Below are 20,590 nucleotides of genomic sequence, written 5' to 3'. Positions count from 1 at the left end.
TGGGCATCAGGGTACCTTTATATTGGTCCCTGTGCCTTTGTTGGGGGGTCTGCCTCTTAGATCTAGAAAATGAGCTGTAAAAGGAGGACAGATTATTTCCAGCAGTATTTACTGGAACAGTAGTGCTTTCACTCAAGAGTTTCTGTTTGTAGGTAGGTGTAGGGCAGAGCCTTTCAAACTGTGTGTCGGGACACAGTGTGTCGGCTGCAGTGTGTAGGTGTGTCATGTGAACACTTCCCATGCTCCTCTTGGGACTGGAAAGGGGCTAGTTTAACCTCCAGTTTGCTAGTAAAACTGAATTATTGTGTTGAGAAATGATGCAAATCTGAATTACTGTGCCGCAAAATGATGCATGTCTAAAAAGTGTGTCACCAACATGAAAAGTCTGGAAAGCTCTGGTGTAGGGTGTTTGTGTGTCAGTTCATACTTACCCTTCTCAAGGGAGCCTTCCATGAGAGGAGAGAGAGACCGAAGCAGGTTAGGTACGGTTAGCTGTTTGATTATTCCTGTCTGAGCCGGTAGGTGGCAGCACAGGACAGAAAAATGCCTAGTGCAAGATCCGTTCTTGACCTTGAGGAGAACATGTTTGGTGGTTTTTTGTTTTTTCCTGGAGCAGTGCAACGCACCTTTTCCAGTTTAGCATTATTTTTACCTATAGTTTGCCCTTTGGTCTGGTAGTATGCTTACATATTCTTTTTTAGTTTAAATGATCACGTCTAGGGCTGACGATTAGAGCAGCCTTGCCATTATAAGCCCTGAAAAGTTGCTAGCCTGATTTAAAAACAAACAAACAAACAAAAAATGAAAGAAAAGTAGCCTCTTTGCTGCCATGGCCTCAGCCTCGAGCTCAGAGTTGGGAGGATGAACTGGTCGAGTCTTTGGCTTTTGCACCACCCACGGGCTGAGGAACTGAACGATACTGAACTTGAGGCTAGCAGTCAGGAATGTGTGCACCCTGAGCCAGAACCTTCACGGGCACCTTCCCCCCCAGCGTGATTTGCCAGAGCAGTCTAAGACCTCCTGTTTCACATAGTCCAGGAGGCAGGTCTGGCAGGAGGCCACAGAAAGGAGCAGAAGCACTCTCCTTCAGGCCCAGGGTGTTGGCATTTTAAAAGTTTTGGCTTCTTTTGCCTTAAGCGCTGCTTGCTTTGCATGGTTCACAACATTTGCAGGCTAGGTTTTATTATGATGACAAAGTCTCCTAACAAATGAAGCAGGCTGCTTCTTGTCTGCCAGCCTACATGGTTTCCATGCTGACCGTGGGGGAAGAGGCTCAGCTTTATCCTCTACCAGCACTTGGTTTCGCTGCCAGCTGCAGAAGAAGCGGTTTGCTTTCCTCCAGCAGGGATATGCAGGAAGCTCCTTCCTCAGTGCCTAGGAAGGAGAGCGGCAGGTTCACGAGTGAGGGATAAGAGTGATCAGTCTTTCCTCCACCAAACTGCTGTATTTTCATACTTGCTGCAGAGGTAGACTCTTCTCACTCACCTGATAGGAATGCCTTGTTTTTCCTTGTGGTGTCCCAGGCAAGTAGTTACGGTATATACAAACACCCGGCTGTATTTTCAGCAAATAGTTTACGTCCTGAAGTTTCAGTGGGATCGGTTGAATCCTGCATTAATGGAGCTTGTAGAAAGTCCGATGATGCACACGCTTTTCATTCTCCTGGACTAGTATGAGAGACAGATTTGAAGTTAAACCATACTGTAGCACTCGCTCATGACCCCATGGGAGCAAATCTATAGATTTTTGAGCTTTTTTTTTTTTCTTACAGTATGGTAGAACTTTGAAATGTTTCCAGCTGTGTGATCTCTGCAAAGATTTGATCCATCTGGTCTGCTTCTAGAGAGGGTTGCATGAACATTAAGTGACTGGAAGGCAGCAGCTCTGATACTTTCCCATTTGCTGAGCACTTTCTTCATTGAGAAGGTGTCACTGCCAAAAATAAAAATAAAAAAATATAACATTTTTATACCTTGCCCATCTGGCTGGGTTTCCCCAGCTACTCTGGGCAGCTCCCAACAGAATATTAATAACATGATAAAACATTAAACATTAATACTAGTAGTCTAGAAGTCAGGTGCACTGTATTCTTTCACCCTTTCTGCTCCCAGTCTGATCCTGTTTTTTCCAGGCTTTCTGAGGTGCATATTCAGCCCTGGCAAGCATTGAACAAAAGTTAACTGACTTGCCTGCTCACGTGTCCGTGGGTTTATTAATTTGTTATGTACTGCAGGAATGATGGGGTGAGATCAGCCTTGAAAATTAAAATTCACAAAAGTTTTCCTAGCCTACAACAACTTTACTTGCCTGCCAGATTTGAAATGGGAAACTTTTTTTTTAAAACCCAGCAACAACATTGCTCTAATCTCAGTCCTTGGAGAAAACAGATTAAAAACCCAGCTGTTCTGAGATTACTAAACTGAAGGCCTTAGGAAGGAAGAGATGTGGAGACTTAAAATAAAAATAAAATTCTATCTTGACATAACTTTAAAGGAGCATCATAGAACAGCATTTGCAAAAAGAGCTGGGGGGGGCATTCCATTGCTGGTTTCCAATCCCATCACAGATTTAAACTGACAAAAGAACAAACAAATAAATCAAGGTACAATGATTATGATCTGCCCACACTGATACCAATTTACACCCAAACTGCACAGTGCATAGCACGTGAATACCTTCTGCTGCTCATGTGTATGTTTGTTTAGTCAGAGTTGGAGTTGGAGTTGTTGAACTTCAGTTTGGGTCTATTCCATGACTAGTGCTGAGAACTCCCATTCCTAGGCAATATAATCAGAAATTTGCACATGGGGTCTCTGATTAGCCTTGTGTGCAGTGCAGAGCACATACTATATTTTTCCAGAAGTGCTCCGCCCTTGATTAATATCAACTCAGTATCTGCACAAATTATCGTTCAGTGATCTGTCTTGGACAAAAGACTCAGTTCCCTCATCTGTGTATTTTTGGTCTGTATTGAGGCCGTTTTCATAATATGTAATCTCTGACGAGCGTACGAACAACTGTGAGTGTTTGGAGCCAGATGAATTTATAATGGTCTGCAGGAAAGCAGCATTGCTAGCTGAGCCTATGAAACTAGCTCCCGTAGATCTTGTTGCTCCCCAAGAGCATGGTAAATGACTGTAATGTAAACTGCAGTGAATCAAACTACCCATCATGTTTCCATATCACCACCGGAGTTGGGAGAGCCGGGTTCAAACCCCCACAAAGCTCACTATTGTGCCTTGTGCTAGTCACACACTGTCTCCCTAAGCTACTGATCAGGGTTGCTGTGATGGTACAACTGATAGTGTTTACTGCTCCGAGAAGAGTGAAATATAAATGAAATTCGAATTAATTAACAGTAAATTAATGTTGTGGGCAATGGCAGCATAGGAAGCAGGTGCTTTTTGATTTTTGTTTCTTTGAAGAACAAGATTGTCACCAAAAGTGATTTGCAGAGTGTTGCAAGCAATATCTTTCTAAAGAGTGAGCTCTAAGTACATTCTTGATTCTGTGAATAGTCCAGTTCCTGTGGTATATTTAATGTTTTTCTCCTTTGGGAATGGCTGAAGTACGGTTCTGTTGCCCACGCATCCTTTTTTACAGCTTTGTGACATGACCTGTATTCTAAGCCATCAATTGTGCCCCTGTGACATCTTGCTGTGTCCTTAGTTATAGGAAATTTCATTGCCGTGATGACACAATTCTGAAGTAAGCCACATCATTCTCGGTGGGAAGAGAGGAATATCAAGCCTCCCTTCTTCCACCTTGAAGATATGCAGCCAAGCAAAAGAAATATGAAGTTTTAAATGCACACAAAGAGAAAAATGAGCATTAAAAATTATTTCTCATTTGATTTTACTTTAATAGCAGGTCTGTCATAAGCTCTAGTCTCATGAAAGGCTGATATTTAAGTGTAAAATAATTTAAGTGGGAACTATGAAATATATGCAAGTGTCTTCTGGTTTTTATTTTTAATATAGCTTATCTGTCAATCTGTTGAAGCTGGAATAGGTGCGCTAACTCTAAATTAATTCCAAACATAAATCCACTGAATAAAAATGTCCCACATCCGTTTCTTCTGCATTGTATCACTGCTACCATTGCATCCCTTTATCATGTGCAGAGAAAAACCAAAATGAATTGGAAGCAAATGATTAATTTTGAAGAGGAAGATATGTTGCCAGCTGAATTTTTCACATCTACCTCTTTCAGAGCACCTTATAAATTTAAATTCACAAAAAATGTAAATTCTCAATTCCTGTTCACCTTGTTCCAGCTGAAGAAAGCAAACCCATCAGCACCGTATCACCAGAATTGACCCTTTAAATGCCTCCCCCCCAGTATTTTGTAATGATGGGTGACCTACTTTTTGCCCCAGTACTGGACATTGCATGCCAAAGTTTGACATACTAAGAGTCGATTGCATCCTAGTGATCTCATTGAAGAGGCTTTTGCCTGTTCCTAGTTTACTTAATGCTATTCCAAGAGGATGTGTAACCCAAGCCAAGCATGAACAATTGCACCAGAGACAGGCAATGAAGCCTACATCCTTGGGCTGACTTTTGCCATGAGGTGTTACAGGAGCAATCTGGGCACTCAGAATCCAGCAACCACAAAGTAATGAGTCACCTAGTCACATCCTGTCATTTACAGTAACTCAGGGTGATAAAGATATTTGTGTGTAATATCTAAGGAGCATAACCTCAAATGGGACACCCTAAAAGTGTACTGTTCTATTTTGCAATAGGAAATACCTTGGGCAATACATATTCCAGTGGTGGAGAAGAGTCATTGGTTGCTGGCATCAATTTTGCATCCCAAGGAGTTTATAATGCTGATAATTCTGAGTGCCTCAAACATTTTGTTTCCTTACATGTTTAGGAAATGACTAATTTTATATGGGTTTGGGGTGTATATATATTGGTTATTTATTTTGTGAATCTTTTTTTGCCTATTTTAACATCAATCTAGCTCTTTGGATTTTTAATTCTCCATGAACTACTGCCTTCCTTGACGTAGTGTACTTGGGCTTTCAAAAAGCTTTCATCAAAGCAGCTCACCAAAGATTTCTCAATAAGCTTTAGCCACCAAGGAATAAAAGGAGAAGTCCTATTGTGACTCAGGAAATGGTTAACCTTTGCAGGAACAGTTTGCATGGACAGTTCCCCAAGTGGAGAAGCTTAGAAAATTGAGTCCTCCAAAGATCGGTATTAGGATCTATGCTTTTTAACTTGTTGATCAACGATCTAGACTGCTAGGAGTGGGCAGTGAGGTAGCCAAGTTTGCTGATGATATTAAATTGTTTGAGTTTGTAAAATGGCAAATGCAGTTCAGTGTAAACAAGTGCAAGATGTCGTCCCAGTGTACAATGGTCGTGAAAAAGGCAGATTCCATGCTAGCGATCATAAGGAAGTGACTTGAAAATAAAACTGCTGATACTGTATCATAATGCTGATATACAGATCTGTGCCGTGACTACATTTGGAATACATTTGGAGTACAGTTCTGGTTGCCGCACCTCAAGAAGGATGTTCTAGAGTTGGAAAGGGTTCAGAAAAAGGGCAACTAAAATGATCGAGGTGGGGAGCAACTTCCCTATGAAAAAAAGTTGCAGGACAACATCTTTTATTCTAGAGTTTGGGGGACTTAAAAATATCCTATGGTACTTTTTAAAAAAAACCTCTAATGATGTTTTCATTGGGCCCAAGTAAATTTGAAAGCTGAAGTTTAAAAAACAAGCTGGTTTTATTCATCATTACTGTATGGCTTCTTCCTACTAAAAACATATTCAATAAGGGAAAAATAATTATTCGTCAGCTGTATCTTGTAAAACACTTTATATAGCAACTACAATTATTGACATTAGCAAGAGATTTGTTTTTGGAAATAGAAAAGCTTTTGAATGGTTCCTGTTAATAATAATTACAGGGGGAAAGGAAAGTTAGTTCCTTTAAAAAAGGGTTCCTTGCAACAGAGTCTTAATCCTCATGTTCTTCTCTGATAGTTTGTAGAAAGTATTTTGCTTGTACCAAATGCTTCAGTTGACACTACCAACCATTTAATTGTAGAGTTACAAATGGAGAGTGCAGATTGCTTTTTAATCCAATGTAAAAAAAATAGGAGCTGAATATGTTGTGAGTAATCTTTTATCTCTGTTCAGGCAATGATGTTAAAAACTAGTCCTCTAGGGAATATATTATTTGTGTAAAATGGGATATTTTGTTTTAAAGTTAATTTTTTTAAAAAAATCTTTAACCTTTCCTGTGATACTGCAGCAATTTTCTCCATTGAGCTAATCAATTACAGTGGTACCTTGGTTCTCAAACTCCTTGGTCCTCAAACAACTTGGAACCAGAACACTGCAAACCCGGAAGTACTGTAAGTGTTCCGGTTTGCAGACTTTTTTTGGAAGCCGAACATGCTCCATTTTGAGTGTTACGCTTCTGATTTGAGTGCCACGCTTCCAATTTGAGTGTTATGCTGAGGTCTGTCTGTTTCTGCTATTTGCGTTTTTGTTTTTGCTGCTTTTTTGTTCTGTTTTTGTGACTGCGTGGAACCCAGTTCAGCTACTGATTGATTGATTTTTTTAAAAAATATTTATTTTATTGAAACTAAATTTGAATTACAAATCAATCTAATACAAATCAATACAAATAATAAATTTCCGAAATGAAAGATATATCCAAACAATGTTATATAGCATTATTAATCCCACCACCTCCCCTCCACCCTTACAGATTGGTTGATTGTGTGATTGCAGTACATTGTTTATTGCTTTCATTTCATGGATCAATGGTCTCGTTAGATAGTAAAATTCATGTTAAATTTCTGTTTTAGGGGTTGTTTTTAAAAGTCTGGAACGGATTAATCCATTTTGCATTACTTTATATGGGAAAGTGCACCTTGGTTTTGGAATGCTTTGGTTTTGGAATAGACTTCCGGAATGGGTTAAGTTTGAGAACCAAGGTGCCACTGTACAGTATATGCATTTCTAGTAAGTTCATTTATGTGTCAAAATCAAGGTTTTATATGACCGCTAATGTACCATAGTGAATAGAGTGAGCTCAGGCCTCAGGTCAAATGTCACCTCAACCACAATTTTGCTAGGTGCCTTTGGATCAGCCACCATCTCTCACCCTCAGCTCCCTAATCTGCAATATGAGGAGAATGAAAATTACATTCCTTACAAGATTGGTTTAAGCCAGGTTTGTGGAGATTGGAAGTGCAGGAGGCTGCTGGTTAAACCCTGTGTGAAATACTGGAGAGCCGCTTTCAGTCATTGTAGGCAAAACTGACAACGCTGAGCTAGAACAGCTTCCTATTGTGTTCCTATTGTGTATCTGCAGTGGTAGGAGGGGAAGTGGGTTTCATAAGTGCAAAGTGTTATGTATTATATTCTCAGAAGGACTGATTGTCACCTGTCCTACTTTTTCTTCAACTTGCGTGCAGAGAGTTAGTTTATAAATAGTGCATTAGAACTGTATGCCACTAGTGATGGTGTCATTTACATATAGCTTCCATCTGGTTCCAGTTACTTATCTTGCTCATTCTTCACCACTTAACTCTTAAAGGTTAGAATGATTTTAACCGCTCAGCCAGACTTTGGCATCTTCCAAATGGGGAGAAAAAAAGGGGTGGGCAGTTGAGAGGATAGGCATTTCACCTTTTTGCTTTCAGAGCTCATGATGGCTTATTCCTTAATGAACTTTTGTGCTCAGTTGTTAGAAATTTACACTACTCCCTGCCAATGTATTACCTTAATTTTATTCTGACCCCATACCATTGGTCTCCTCCTCTTTAAGTTACACTTCAGCCCTGGGGTTACGTGCGTAACCTGGTCTTCAGAGCCCTGGTCTTCAGTGCTCCCTCTTCCATCACCCTCTCTGCTTCACTTACTTTGGGGGAGAGATCCTAAGTAAACCAAGGAAATCCTGCTTTTGAATTCCCACAATGATCCTGTGAAGAAATCCAAAATGACCCACTGTGGGACAGGATATTTCTTTGTGGAAGAGGATTAGCCTCGCACAGATATTTTTTCTGCAGCTTAGCCACTGAGCATGCTGCCAAGGGGACTGAACCCACCTTAAGGTCAAATGCTGGGTTTAATGTACTTTGCATGGGCAGAATCTGTGTTGGGGGCATTCAGTGTGCATCTAATTAGCAGATCTGTGCCAGTACAAACAGGCTTGGTTTTACGTGAAGAGTGAATGGTAATAAACACTCTTAAATTCTAGCTGTTCACACCTCAATAATGAGGTAGCAATTCCCATAACCACTGAGATCGTGCTCTATTTCTAGCCCTCTGAGAGTCTATACTGATAAAGCTTGAGTAGCTGTTTATCTTGTGGCGTGTGTTCTTTTTTCTATTAACAGTGGTGCTGGGGATTGAAGGTATAAGCTACTTATACCCAACAGAAGACACACATTCATTCCAGAAGAGGGACTATACCTTATGAAGATTTGCCTTTCTAAAGCTCATTAAAGATAGGGACCCCTTAAATATACAGTCACACCTCAGGTTACGTATGCTTCGGGTTGCGTACTTTTCTGGGTGCGAACGGCACCCCGGAACGAATTGCGTACATAACCCGAGGTACCACTGTAATTTAAACCATTCCTGCAGCAGTACGAAACCTGTGGCCATCAAGAGATTTTTAGACTACAGCTCCCATCATCCCCGACAGTCAGCCATGCCAGTTGGGCCTGATGGGACTTGGCATCCCGGCGACGTCTGAAAGAGTCTTCATCTTTGCCTTATCCTAAATTAAAACTTGAAAGCAAAAGAAGATCTCCCTCCAGTTCTTCAGGAATCTGCAATGCTTTATAAATTCAAGAGGTATTTAATTATTCTCATTGGAAGCAGAAATGGTTGTTTTGAGAGTGAACAGCCGTTTCATGCAATCGTAATTTGTCGGTCACTACCCTTCCTCCCCACACAATCCTTCATCTTTTCCCTCAATTAGCAGAGGTTATTTGAAATAAAATGCTTTGAGGAGGAGAGTGGCAAATATTTTCTTTCCAGAGCCTTTCTTATTTTTCTTGCTTTTAAACACCACATACAATACTTATCTTCTGTTTTATAAGCACTTTTTGGAATAGAGGATGCCATACTGGCCAGAGCTGTTGGTTTGTCCAATCTATTATTCTGTCATTTTCAGCATGCAAAATCCTCCCTTCCAATCCTTCCATTTCCTCAAAAAGCCCTGCATTCAACTATACAGTTGATTAGGGATGAGTGAGGAGGAGAATGTGTCCTTTAACTTGAATATTTGAAAACTCAACCTTGCAGTGAAATCCTATTATTCATGGTACATTGTTACCAACTTACTTTCTTCCTAGTAGATCAGTTCTGATCACTGGTATATCTGGAAAATAGTCAATAGTTCTTGTCTAGCTGCAGATGGTGGTGGAATGTATATATTATACATTTGCACTTTGATCAATTTGGCTTCAGGAATCCCATTGCAGCAGATCTTTGTGGTCTGCATTCACTGTTGATCTGTTCCTTGGTGCAATTCAAGGGATGAGTTCAATTTGCAAAGCAGAATATGGTTTTGCGACCTTTTAAGATTGGTTTCCCCACATGTGTCCTTTAGATAGTTCTTTATGCCAGTGTGTTTGGTTGGGTACTCATTTGTTTTGGATCTAATATTTGCTAACTTCTCTTTTGTAATTTTGTAATGCCTAATTGTAGCATATAGGACATTATGCTGGGTTTTAAATTTTATGCTGGGGTTTGCCTAGAATTTAAGAGGTAGGGGTTGACTGAGAGTTGCATCTTGTTCTTGGGAACGTCACTTTGGACAATTGTTATCTAATCTTCACGGAACTTGTACACATTCACTATGAAGCAGTTGCCTCCACGTGTAGACAACCTGAGCATGTGTGAGCCTGTAGCTAGCTTGCCCTTCGTGTTCCAGATCAGGAATGCACAAGCAATCTACCGCCCTCTCAACACGCACGCACACACACACACATACACACACATTTTCCCAAATATAAACATACAACAAAGAACAATTCAAGATCCAAACATCGAGATTACTCTGAATCTCCTGACTTCCCACCATTCCTTCCATGGGTCCTAATAATAATATTTACAACTGCATATCAGTACTTGACTTGTCCAAATTTTTATCCATCCAAATTGTCCATACTTTCCGTTCCTTTACTAGTGTGGCTAAAATCCTGCTAATGTTTTAACCTGTTTACAATGGTCTTGTAAATAAATTATAAACTTTCCCCATTCCTTTTAAAAGTTCTGATCTTCTTGGTTTCTAAGCTTCCCACTTAATTTCACCACTTCGGCATAGTCCATCAACTTGGTTTGCCATTCTTCTCTGGTCAGGGTTGTCTCTTCCCAGGGCCGGCTCTAGGTAGAGTCCTGGTGGCGTGGGGTGCCAGGGCGCCGGGCTGGTAGGCAAGGCGCTGTGCGGCAAAGCCACGCGGAAACCATGCTGCGCCCTGCGAGGGCGGGGGCACCGGAGTGATCTCTGCCCCTCAGCGCCAGGGCGCGCGACCTGCTTGATACTGCCCTGTCTCTACCTTCCATCCCTGGGCTAATAGCATCCATGCGGCTGTTGCCGCATACATAAATAATCTTTTCTGGTTCTTTGGTATCTTGGTACCTATAATTCCTAATAAAAAAAAGCTTCTGGTTTTTTAACAAAATATATTTTAAACATTTTTTCATTTCATTATATATCATCTCCCAGAAACTTTTAGTTACTTTACACATCCACCACATATGATAAAAGGTACCTTCTTTTTCTTTACATTTCCAATATACATTTTTTGGGGGTACTTTACTAGTACCTCCTAAAAGGTGTATGTTCCGAATCATGGTTAAGGCATTCTGAAATAGGTACCAGCTCTCAGAGATGGGCACTATGATCTTTTCACATGGAAGACTGAACTATGGATGAAAATGGCCCCCAAGGTAAATTCCTTCCCTAGTATTCTCCATATGTGCAGGAAAGGGAGTCTCTGTGCCTAGAGAGGAAGTGAGGCCAACAAATTGCAAAGCTCTGCATTTTTCACTTACTCCCAGTGGATACTGCACAAGATGATTAATATTTTAACATCTTTGTGTTCTCTGTTTTACTTTTAACACTGGAGCACTTTAAATCACTTGGGAAGAAGAAGGTCTGTCTCTTCTCCAGTTACATAAACAATTGGTGGTACTAGGGTGAAAAAGGAAAATAATTTGGGTGGAGTTAGGAGAGAAGGTAGGATGAAGAAAACTGTTTTACATGTAACGTCAAAAACTTAAATTTTCCAGCACCTGGTGTGTGTGCGGGGTTAGATTCCTATGCACAGGAATTGAGTTCTACAGAACCTCTGAAAGTGTCTTGTAAACAATGTGTTGGAAAGTAGAGAATATTCCAGGTCTTCAAACAAATGCCTGTCCTGTTTTTCCACCCATCCCCATGTGGATAGGCCTCATTTATTAGAGGATGAAAAATGAGTCAATGACCTTGTCCACTGCCCTTCCCACATTTTATGTATTTGAGTTCTGTTTACTAGAGTAGAGATGTAAAATTTATGGAACTGCTAGCAGCATTGATAAACCTCCCCCCCCCTTGTGGGTAGGATGGGGGTAATGATGGAACACTGAAATATTAGCAGCATGTGCTTGAGAGTTCATACTGCATTTGATAATAGCCATTGAGGTCAGAGGTACTTTAAGAATAGAGATGCCCTTAAAATACAACAAACCAATGTTTGAAATAAGGAATTGCAAAGTTAAATATATTGAATTTAATTTCCAAAATATAATAACTGCCACCAGATGTTAATAAAATAATACCGACTTAGTGAACCAGCCATCTACACCATGTAACCATTCATATTGTGGCTTTGAAAAAATGAATGGTGGTTTGTTTGTTTTTTCATATTCTAAAACCAGTATTTGAAGACTCCATGGTTTGTCATCTTAACCCAACGCACTGTTATTTCTACAAATTGATCCTCTGTGCCAATTGATCAGGATCCTTAGGGTTTGGGGTTGTGTTTTTTCTACACTTACCTGCCAATCCCAATTTGCTTTTAAAAGTCTGCCAACCTTCAAAAGGGGCTTGCCATGTATATCGGAGGACCGCTGTTGAGATTACAAGCCCCGTTCCAGAAGCGGTTGGTGCATCTCTCTGGAATGTGGTCCTTGAACTAGCTTCAAGCCTTTCACATCTTGGTTTGATGCTTAACTTTTGTGCATTTCCAAATGTACCTGATAGGCAATAATCAGAGGGGATTCCCCCCCCCTTTTAAATTGCTCCTAATTATTAGAACTTAATTATTAGAATTAAAAATTAGAACAGGTAAAAAATATTTAAAATCAAAATAATGGTTGGATATTGCATTTTTAATGCACCCTTGTAAGATATGAAAAATAGGCTTAACTGTGGGGTACAGACCAGTTTGAATGGAACTAAAAACACCTGACAGGCATGCCACATTAGTTCTCTTGCCATTGTCAGTGTTTCTCTGTCTTAAAGCGGATATATTTTGACAGCTAGTGCAATTGCCATTTCACTATATCGCGCTTCCTTGTTAAAGACCTGTTGCCTGGCTTAACTTGCTTCATCCCAAAGGGTTGTTTTTTTTAAAAAAAAATCTTTGAAATTTCCCAAATGAATGATTCACATAAGTATATGTAATTATCTATGGAAGAATGAATCATCTTGCAGCTGCTTCCAATTAATGTCTATCATTTATTAAATAGTTCAGATACTGTTTGGGATAAATTGACATTCTGTAACTATACTGTTTGGGTCCCCTCTGCATGTTTGTGCTGCTCTCCTGGCCTGCTGTCATCCAAAGATTTAGGTCTCTGTGCTACCCTTATGTGGATGACACCCATTCCATCTCTCCATTCTGTTTGAATCAGTAGTAGCAGCGGCAGCCGTGCAGTGCTGGACCAGTGTCTGCAGGAAGTGATGGGCTGAATGAGGATCAATAAACTAAGGCTGAATCCTGAGAAAATGGAGCTTGGATGGACAGGCAATCCCTGTGTCTGGAAATTAGAAGGACAACCTGTTCTGGAAGGGGGAGCACTCCCTTCTCTAGAGCAGGGGTCCCCAAACTTACCCGGCTTTGGGCCGGTTCCTCCAGTGCTGGAGGGCGGGGGGACACACTCCCATACGCGCGCACACTCACTTTTTCTGGTGCAGGGTGGCACCGTAAATGGCTTTTGCGAATGCGCAGACGTCATTTCCGGTCCACTTCCGGGTCGGCGCGGAACTGGAAATAGCTTGTGCGCACGTGCACAAGCTATTTCTGGACCCAGAGATGGGCAACCGCACCGTGGCTTGCTGGTAAGAGCGGGCATCGGGGGTCGTTGGGGGCCGCACTGTTGGCTCGCATGGCTCGCACTGTTGGCTCCAGCCTTTCAGGATAGAGGAAGCTATGCATCCAGTGGAAATTATTTCTTTTTACCAGAAAGCAGCTAAAGAACAGTTTTGAAAATGGCAACATAACCCTCTTTGTTCTTTCCCCAGCACAGAATCAACATTGTGTCATTTAAAATTTTTTTTAAGGCAGTTGCTACTTCCTCTAGAGGTCTATATTGCTGTTTTAATACAAATCACTCTCTTGATGATTACCAAATCCATTCCACTGCACGCTTGCAATAACTTAGGCTTTTTACTATTTTGCTTGACTGCTAGTGATATATTGATGTGATCTTTAGAGAGGAAGAGATGATTGAGCTAGAATAATAGCAGGGAATCTTAGGAGATTTCAAGGACATTTTTTCATATTCGTGTGTAGTGGGAAGTAGAAATGTCCTAGATCAGGCATCCCCAAACTTTGGCCCTCCAGATGTTTTGGACTACAATTCCCATCATCCCTGACCACTGGTCCTGTTAGCTAGGGATCATGGGAGTTGTAGGCCAAAACATCTAGAGGGCCGCAGTTAGGGGATGCCTGTCCTAGATGGAAGGGCTGACCATTTAAGGGCAAAACGGAACATTACCTGAATGTCTGTTATGAAAAACCACCCCATGTTGCCTTTTTCACAAGATCTTCATTGAGCTGGTGACTCATGGTCAGTCACCATCTGTTAGGACCCAGGTCACATATATGATTTTATTTTATTTAGAAGATTTATAAACCGCTCAATTGAAGAGCTTTCTAAGCAGTATACAACAAGTTGTATCTTTGGTCTCAGCTTTAAATCACAACCAACTGTCCTTTGGATATCTTCTCTATTTGAGTTATTGCGTTCTTGAATTTTGGGACAGTGCCATCGCATATGGAGATAATCAGCTGCTATTTGTCCACATTTTCAACATCTGTATGTTTTCTTCTTATCAGTTTTATTTAATTTATTTAGGGTTAAATGCCAGCTATATTACAGTTGATAAAAAAATCTAAAACTGACACAGATGGCATTGCTTGCTGTGCCAGTAAAAACAGATGTCCATCTGCATAGAAGTGTCAGTCATTTTACCCACCTCTTTCTAAAAAATTTCCTTTTACTGTAACATTTATTTCATTAGAAGATGGTATATTTTTGATGGTAACCCCTTAGTATTGTCTGTTGTTAGAACTTAATATTCAAATCCTGAATACAAGGTTCCTTTTCTAAAAATTTCCATGGTTACATAATTTTTCAGTTGAAAAATTGGAGCCAGTGGGGGTGATAATAATTTGATGGCTTTTCACAATGTCATTGAATCTTATAATACTGTTTTTTACTCATGGAGCACTCCATTTGCAGTGCTAGGTGTTTCATTACAAATAAAATATGACAAAAGGGATATAGAAGGACTTGCGCAAGGTGTTAACTCTGGCATTTTAGGCTTCTGATGTTTCTTAAACTCACTTTTAGCGTTACCTGGTTCCATCGCATACTCAGGATCAGTTTGGTGCTCTTCGGCAATTGAAGTCTGCTTCAGACATTTATATTGCAGACTACCATATTTTTTTGCTCCATAAGATGCACCTGCCCAAAAGACGCACCTAATTTTTAGAGGAGGAAAGGGGGAAAGCCCTGTTTTTTGGGGATCAGCTCACAGTTGTGCAGCTTCTTTTGCAAAGGGGGGATGCCCCGTTTTGGGGGGCATCAGCTCAAAGTTGTGCAGCTTCTTTTGCAAATGGGAAAAGCCCCATTTTTGGGGGATCAGCTCACAGTTGTGCAGTTTTGTTTTTTTTTTGCAAAGGGGGAAAGCTCCATTTTTGAGTATCTGCTCAAAGTTGTTGAGCTTACCTTGCAAAGGGGGAGAAATCCTGTTTTTATAGGGTTCAACTCACAGTTCTGCAGCTTCTTTAGGAAAGGAAAGGGAGCCATTTCTACAGTTTCCAGACAGATAATCTAATCAGCCAGTCACATGTCAGCTGGGGAAACACAACAATGGCGGCCTGGGCAAGGCGGGCTTGGAAGGGAGCTACCGGTAGCTCGCTTATCTCCCTCCCTGATCTCTTGCAATCAGCTGCTGAGCTGGTTCCTTTAAATGCCCTCCTTCCCTCTTGTTAGCCTTTAGCTCTTTCTTAAAAACAACAACCAAGCACGGTCTGCTTTTTGCCCCTGGGCAATTCGGCTCCAGGGACCATGCATTTGCTCCACAAGACACACAGAATCTCCTCTTACTTTTTAGGAGGAAAAAAGTGCATCTTATGGAGCGAAAAATACGGCACATGATGCAATTGCAGCTAACTAACCCCCTTTTATGGCAGGAAAAATGAAAACGGGTTGTTCTGGAGCAGTAAGTAAGTAGAAGCTGCTTTTCTTTTTCCTTCCGGTTTTCACAGTTTATGCTTCTGGGATGAATAATCTGTAAGTAATTTGCCCACGCAACATAGGTAGTCTGTACTGTAAAGACTAGGCACTAATAGCACCTTCCCCATTCTGACTGCTCATTCATCCATTGCTGCTTCTGCCTCTGAAAAGCCGCCTAGCATTTGTTTGTGGAAGTCCAGAGCATGTAGTGAAAAAGCTGAGTAACAGTCCTTCTTCCTTTTCCCAGAGAGAGTGCAGGGGAAGATGCATTGGTCTTAATGTGACCTCAGAAATAACTTCCTTAATCACAAGTTTGTAGAGGGGGAGTGAGCTTGTTGCGCCACCTGTATCGCGCTATTCCCTTTTCATATGTTAATCAGTAATTAATCTTGATTTTTGTTGGGTTTAGGAGTTTTACTCTTGGCACATGTGCAGAACCAATTATATCGTAAATCACCCGCGTTTCAGCAAATGTCATTCTGATAGTTCCCTACTGCATAGAGCACTACTAGTAAAACATTTGAGGTCAGGAACTTGGATTCCTCAACCACTGTATTCAAGGAAACCCATTTATTGTTCTGTCTCAGTAGAAAAGGTTCATTTCTCTTAGACTTATATCACATTGGCAGCCAATCAAGGAAAGTCATAATTGCATTTATGCAATTGGGGGCGGGTGAGCTGAGGCTGCATTAATCTGTCTTAATGAATTAATACCACTGGCCTCTTTTCACCCCCAATATGAATGTGGCAGATTCTTAAGAATACAGTATTTTACGTTCTTTATTGAGAAAGAATTACGCTTTGGGCACTCAAACAGAGTGCTTGACCTGCGTCTCTCACACTGTAAAATTACTAAATGTATTCTTTGTACTTGATTCTGCAGAAGGATTTAGAGAGACTTGCCATGGATTGCATGAAGCAGTATTCATCTCAAATTATCCTGAGCTGGCTACTGGGCCTTTTTGATAGCCTTCTTGTGATGATTTGTGCTGTGGATGATAAAGATGGATGATTTAAAAAATCAGTTAAAAGGATCTTTCAGGCTAACTGTTAAATTAAAACATACTATTATGTAAACTGGAAGGAAAAGCAATCATATCATGTCCTATTTGGGAAATGAGAATTGGCAGCTTTTTTCTTGTCATCACGTCAGCTGCTTGAATTGTGCAGAGTCTAATCATATCTCCAGGTTGTTCAGAGAGCATGTTGATTAGATACAATATACAAAAGTGCTTATAAGAGCATCCTGCATTTAAGGGAATTGCTTTTGCGCTTGCCAAAATCAAGGATGTGAGCTCTTTAATCTTGCCGCCAGCTCAGTGGGAAGAAGTTGGTGCATCTGTTTCAACATTTTCAGTGTCGTTGGTGCTCCTAAATGTGTCCAGCTCTCCTTCTCAGGGTGTCCTAAATGTGCCCAAGCTCTCCTTGGGCCAAATTAATAAAATCACGACTCAAAGGCTGCATCATAGATAATACAAATTAGATTTTCTATTTCTGTAACTATGTTTTGGCAATGGCTCATGAAAGGCAAGGAAGGGCATGTGTTAGGCAACAAACAGAGGAAGACACTTTGAGAGACATGGACCAGAAGCTCGGCCCCAGTGACGAATGCATATCCGAGTCCTGTATTCCAGTTTTGCTCCACACTCTAGAATATACAAAGGTAAATGAAGTATTTTTAGCTTGGGATTCTTCTAGTTATGCCCCACGCTAAGGCAAGCTTCAACAGCCAATGCAATTTAGACAATTGTTTCTTAACACCAACTCAAGGATGAAGAAGTTGTTGGACTCTAGTTGTCAGTAGCCCAAACCAACATGAACAGGGATGATGGGAGTTTTAGCCCTCCAACATCTGGAGGGCCGCAGGTTACCTATTCTCTGCTTTAGATCCCCACTATGCAAACCAGACCTATTCATTCTTGCAGCCCTCTCCAGAGAGAGGATTTTAAATGTATAACTTCATCACAAGTCTATAATTCTGTCTCTAGTTGTGCTCCTTGACGTGTCCTGACAAGAGCTGGTGTCAGGGTTTGACTCCAGTTTTTGCTAATCGGCCATTTGTAATTAATGCTCTTTTTTGTTCCTGCGGTTATTTTAGGAAGAGCTTTCTCATATTCTAGGAAACAGATAGTGAAATCCCTTTGTAGAACTAGGGGCAGAGTAAGGCAGTTTAATCAGCAACATTTTTTGTAGGTGACACAAGATGGACAACATCATATCAGTACTGTGACTAAGAAAGTATTCTGTGCATTAGTATCCCCATCTCAAGTTCTAGCCATGTTGCCCACTTCAAAACCTGATTCCATCCTGGCCCAGAATTACCACCCTTCCACACAGTGCTGCTGACCTGGCTGCAGAGTGGGTTGTTTCTTCTGGTTCTTATTACTTAATGCAGCCTCTGTATCTGTATGTATGTATAGCTTTCCTGTTTCCATTATTGTGTCTGGAGCAGAAACAGCCTGACATACTTAGCATTACCTCCCCTGGTGCTTTCCATATAATCTGACTGGATGGGGAAGGGTGAAGAGAGTGAAGCTGCTGAGTGACTCTGCTGGGAGCACTGGAGCTTTTGGCTGGGGCGCTGTGGCCCTCCCCACGTGGGCCAAATGCACGGCCATACTTGCCGTTCCATAACGATCCCATTCACATTGGCTTAGCATTAGCGCCCTGGTTCCCAGCAGGAACTCATTGGAAACTATTTATCATTTCTGACACAGAAGGTAAAATCCCTCTTGTTTTATTGAAAATACACTCTTTAAGTTTTCATTTAACAGCTGCTATAAGGAGTCTGCCGAGTGCTGGGAACTGTTCTGTGAGAACCGCAGCAATGCGCCAGAGAAGTTAGCAGTCAGACCTCGGTAAAATGAAGCAGTGTGGTCGTTAATCATATCTGTTTACTGACAGGAGGCTCATGATATATCACTTGGTCCACCTGTTGGATTAATGCTTTTCCTGAATGTTTGCAAATGGTTTTTTGCTAGACAGGTGAATGTTATCTTTTCCTCATTCTGGGAGACGCGAGGTGCAGAAGTATGAAGTATGAAGTATGAAGCCAGTGTAGTCAACATGGTCCATGACAAGGGAAGAGTTTCTTTGAGCTCCTGATATCTATGGACATTGATTATGCGCTATAATTTTCTTATTTGTTTCCTTCTGATCTAGTCTAGAACTCTTTGTATGTCAAAATGTAGGATGCAGGAATGGACAATTGGGCATACTCTGCCTCTTTTATAGGTTTTGCCATTCATGCACACCTTTCACCATCCAGTGGTTGAAATCAAGGCTTGAGCAAGCATGATTGTGTTCTTTTCATTTTATCTTGTATGAGCAGTTTCTTTTTAAAAATTGATTTACCGTATACCCCACCTTTCCTCCAGATTGCTCAAATACATTGGTTTTTCTCTCCCCATTTTGTCCTCTACAACCCTGTAAGCAATGCTTTTTTTAGGGGGTACTCAAGGGAAGGGCACGCAGTGTCCTTTTTTGGGTGTGACACTTACTGTAACAACTTCATGGTGAGTACTGGCACCTATTTTTCTATATATATATATTTAAAAAGCACTGCCTGTGAGGTAGGTTAGGCTAAGAGACAGCCACTGGCCTAAGGTAACCCAATGAGCTTCATAGATGAGTGGAGATTTCAACCCTGGTCTCCCTAATACAAAACTCTAACCACTGCACCACACTGAAAACTTGAACTAAATGCTATGTAGTTGGAGATGATCTAAGTGCAAGTAAGTCCAGTCCAGCTCCCTAATTCCTGGAGAACTGCCACCAAAGGATGCCAAGCCTTGCCATATGCACCTCGTACACAGCTGTGATGGAAAATCCACTGAATGTTTCTGGGATGTACCCCTATGAAAAGAATCTCCTTGGCCTAGGAAGGAGCCCGTTCCTAGCAGCAGCATTTGAGAAAATCTAGAGCTGTGCTCCAGGCTTACAAAGCAGCCGGCATCTCAGCTTCATATCCTGTAATATATTTAGGGAGAATTGGCTTCCGGAAGGATGCCCCTGGTTTACTACTTTTTCATAGACTTGGATCCCAAAGTGCATCTCAGGGCTCTTTTGGAATGACTTGATGCATGTTAATTTAATGGGAGATAGAGACATGGGGTGAATGCAGATGATCAACCTGCCAAGTAATAAATGTAGGGAAGCTTGTTTGTTTCTTTAAAAGTGGGTTGAAGTGCAGCAGTAAAGATGACCATGGCTGGCTTAGTAGGATTCTGTGGTTGTTCTTGCTCCACTCCTAATTAGTTAGTCAGTTGTTCTGTTGCCATGGAGTAAAGACGAATTCCACCGTGCATCGCTGCAGTGTCTTGTCATTAATTCCCAGCTCTTTGTTTTGGGAAGTAGATACTTAATATATCCTCACCAAGAAAGCATTCTCTCTTAGAGGATTTTTTTCTGGGGTGGGGAATTTGGGACATTTAAAAAAGTAGATTGTGCTTCAGATGTGAATAGATGTGAAGGCATATACTCTCTGTACTTTCACATATTAAAAGCAATATTTTGTATGCACATCCCATGGAGACTCTCAAAACTGAACTCGCAAAACCATCAGGATTTCACAGGGGTCTCTCCCAGGCCCAGCAGGAGATACCAAAGATTGAATTGGGACCGTCAGCATGCAAATCCTGTACCACTGGCCTGCAGTAATAGATGGATTCTGTTCCTTAAAGGGGGGGTGACACTAGTCATGAGATTAGCTTAGAGGAATATCTTCCCCCTTTCAGTGTCACCTGCCATTGATTCGGCTCACAAATTTAACAAATGGTAAATGTGGGAAGTCTCATTGAGAAAGGGCGCTCATCTTTTACCCCATATTCAGATGTGTGACAAAAAAAACTGTGCCACATTTTCAAAATTCTG

General features: G+C 41.1%; 1 protein-coding gene across 3 annotated transcripts in view; it reads left to right on the top strand.

Moving 5' to 3' along the window:
* The window catches only part of STX8 (syntaxin 8), a 97,308-nt gene that overhangs the window by 20,492 nt on the left and 56,226 nt on the right, over positions 1 to 20,590 (top strand). The window lies entirely within an intron of this gene.

Source organism: Zootoca vivipara, chromosome 2 (assembly GCF_963506605.1).
Source record: "Zootoca vivipara chromosome 2, rZooViv1.1, whole genome shotgun sequence".
Classification (NCBI taxonomy): Eukaryota; Metazoa; Chordata; class Lepidosauria; order Squamata; family Lacertidae; genus Zootoca; species Zootoca vivipara.
The sequence above is the reverse complement of the archived record's forward strand: the minus strand, read 5'-3'. Positions and strand labels throughout refer to the sequence as shown.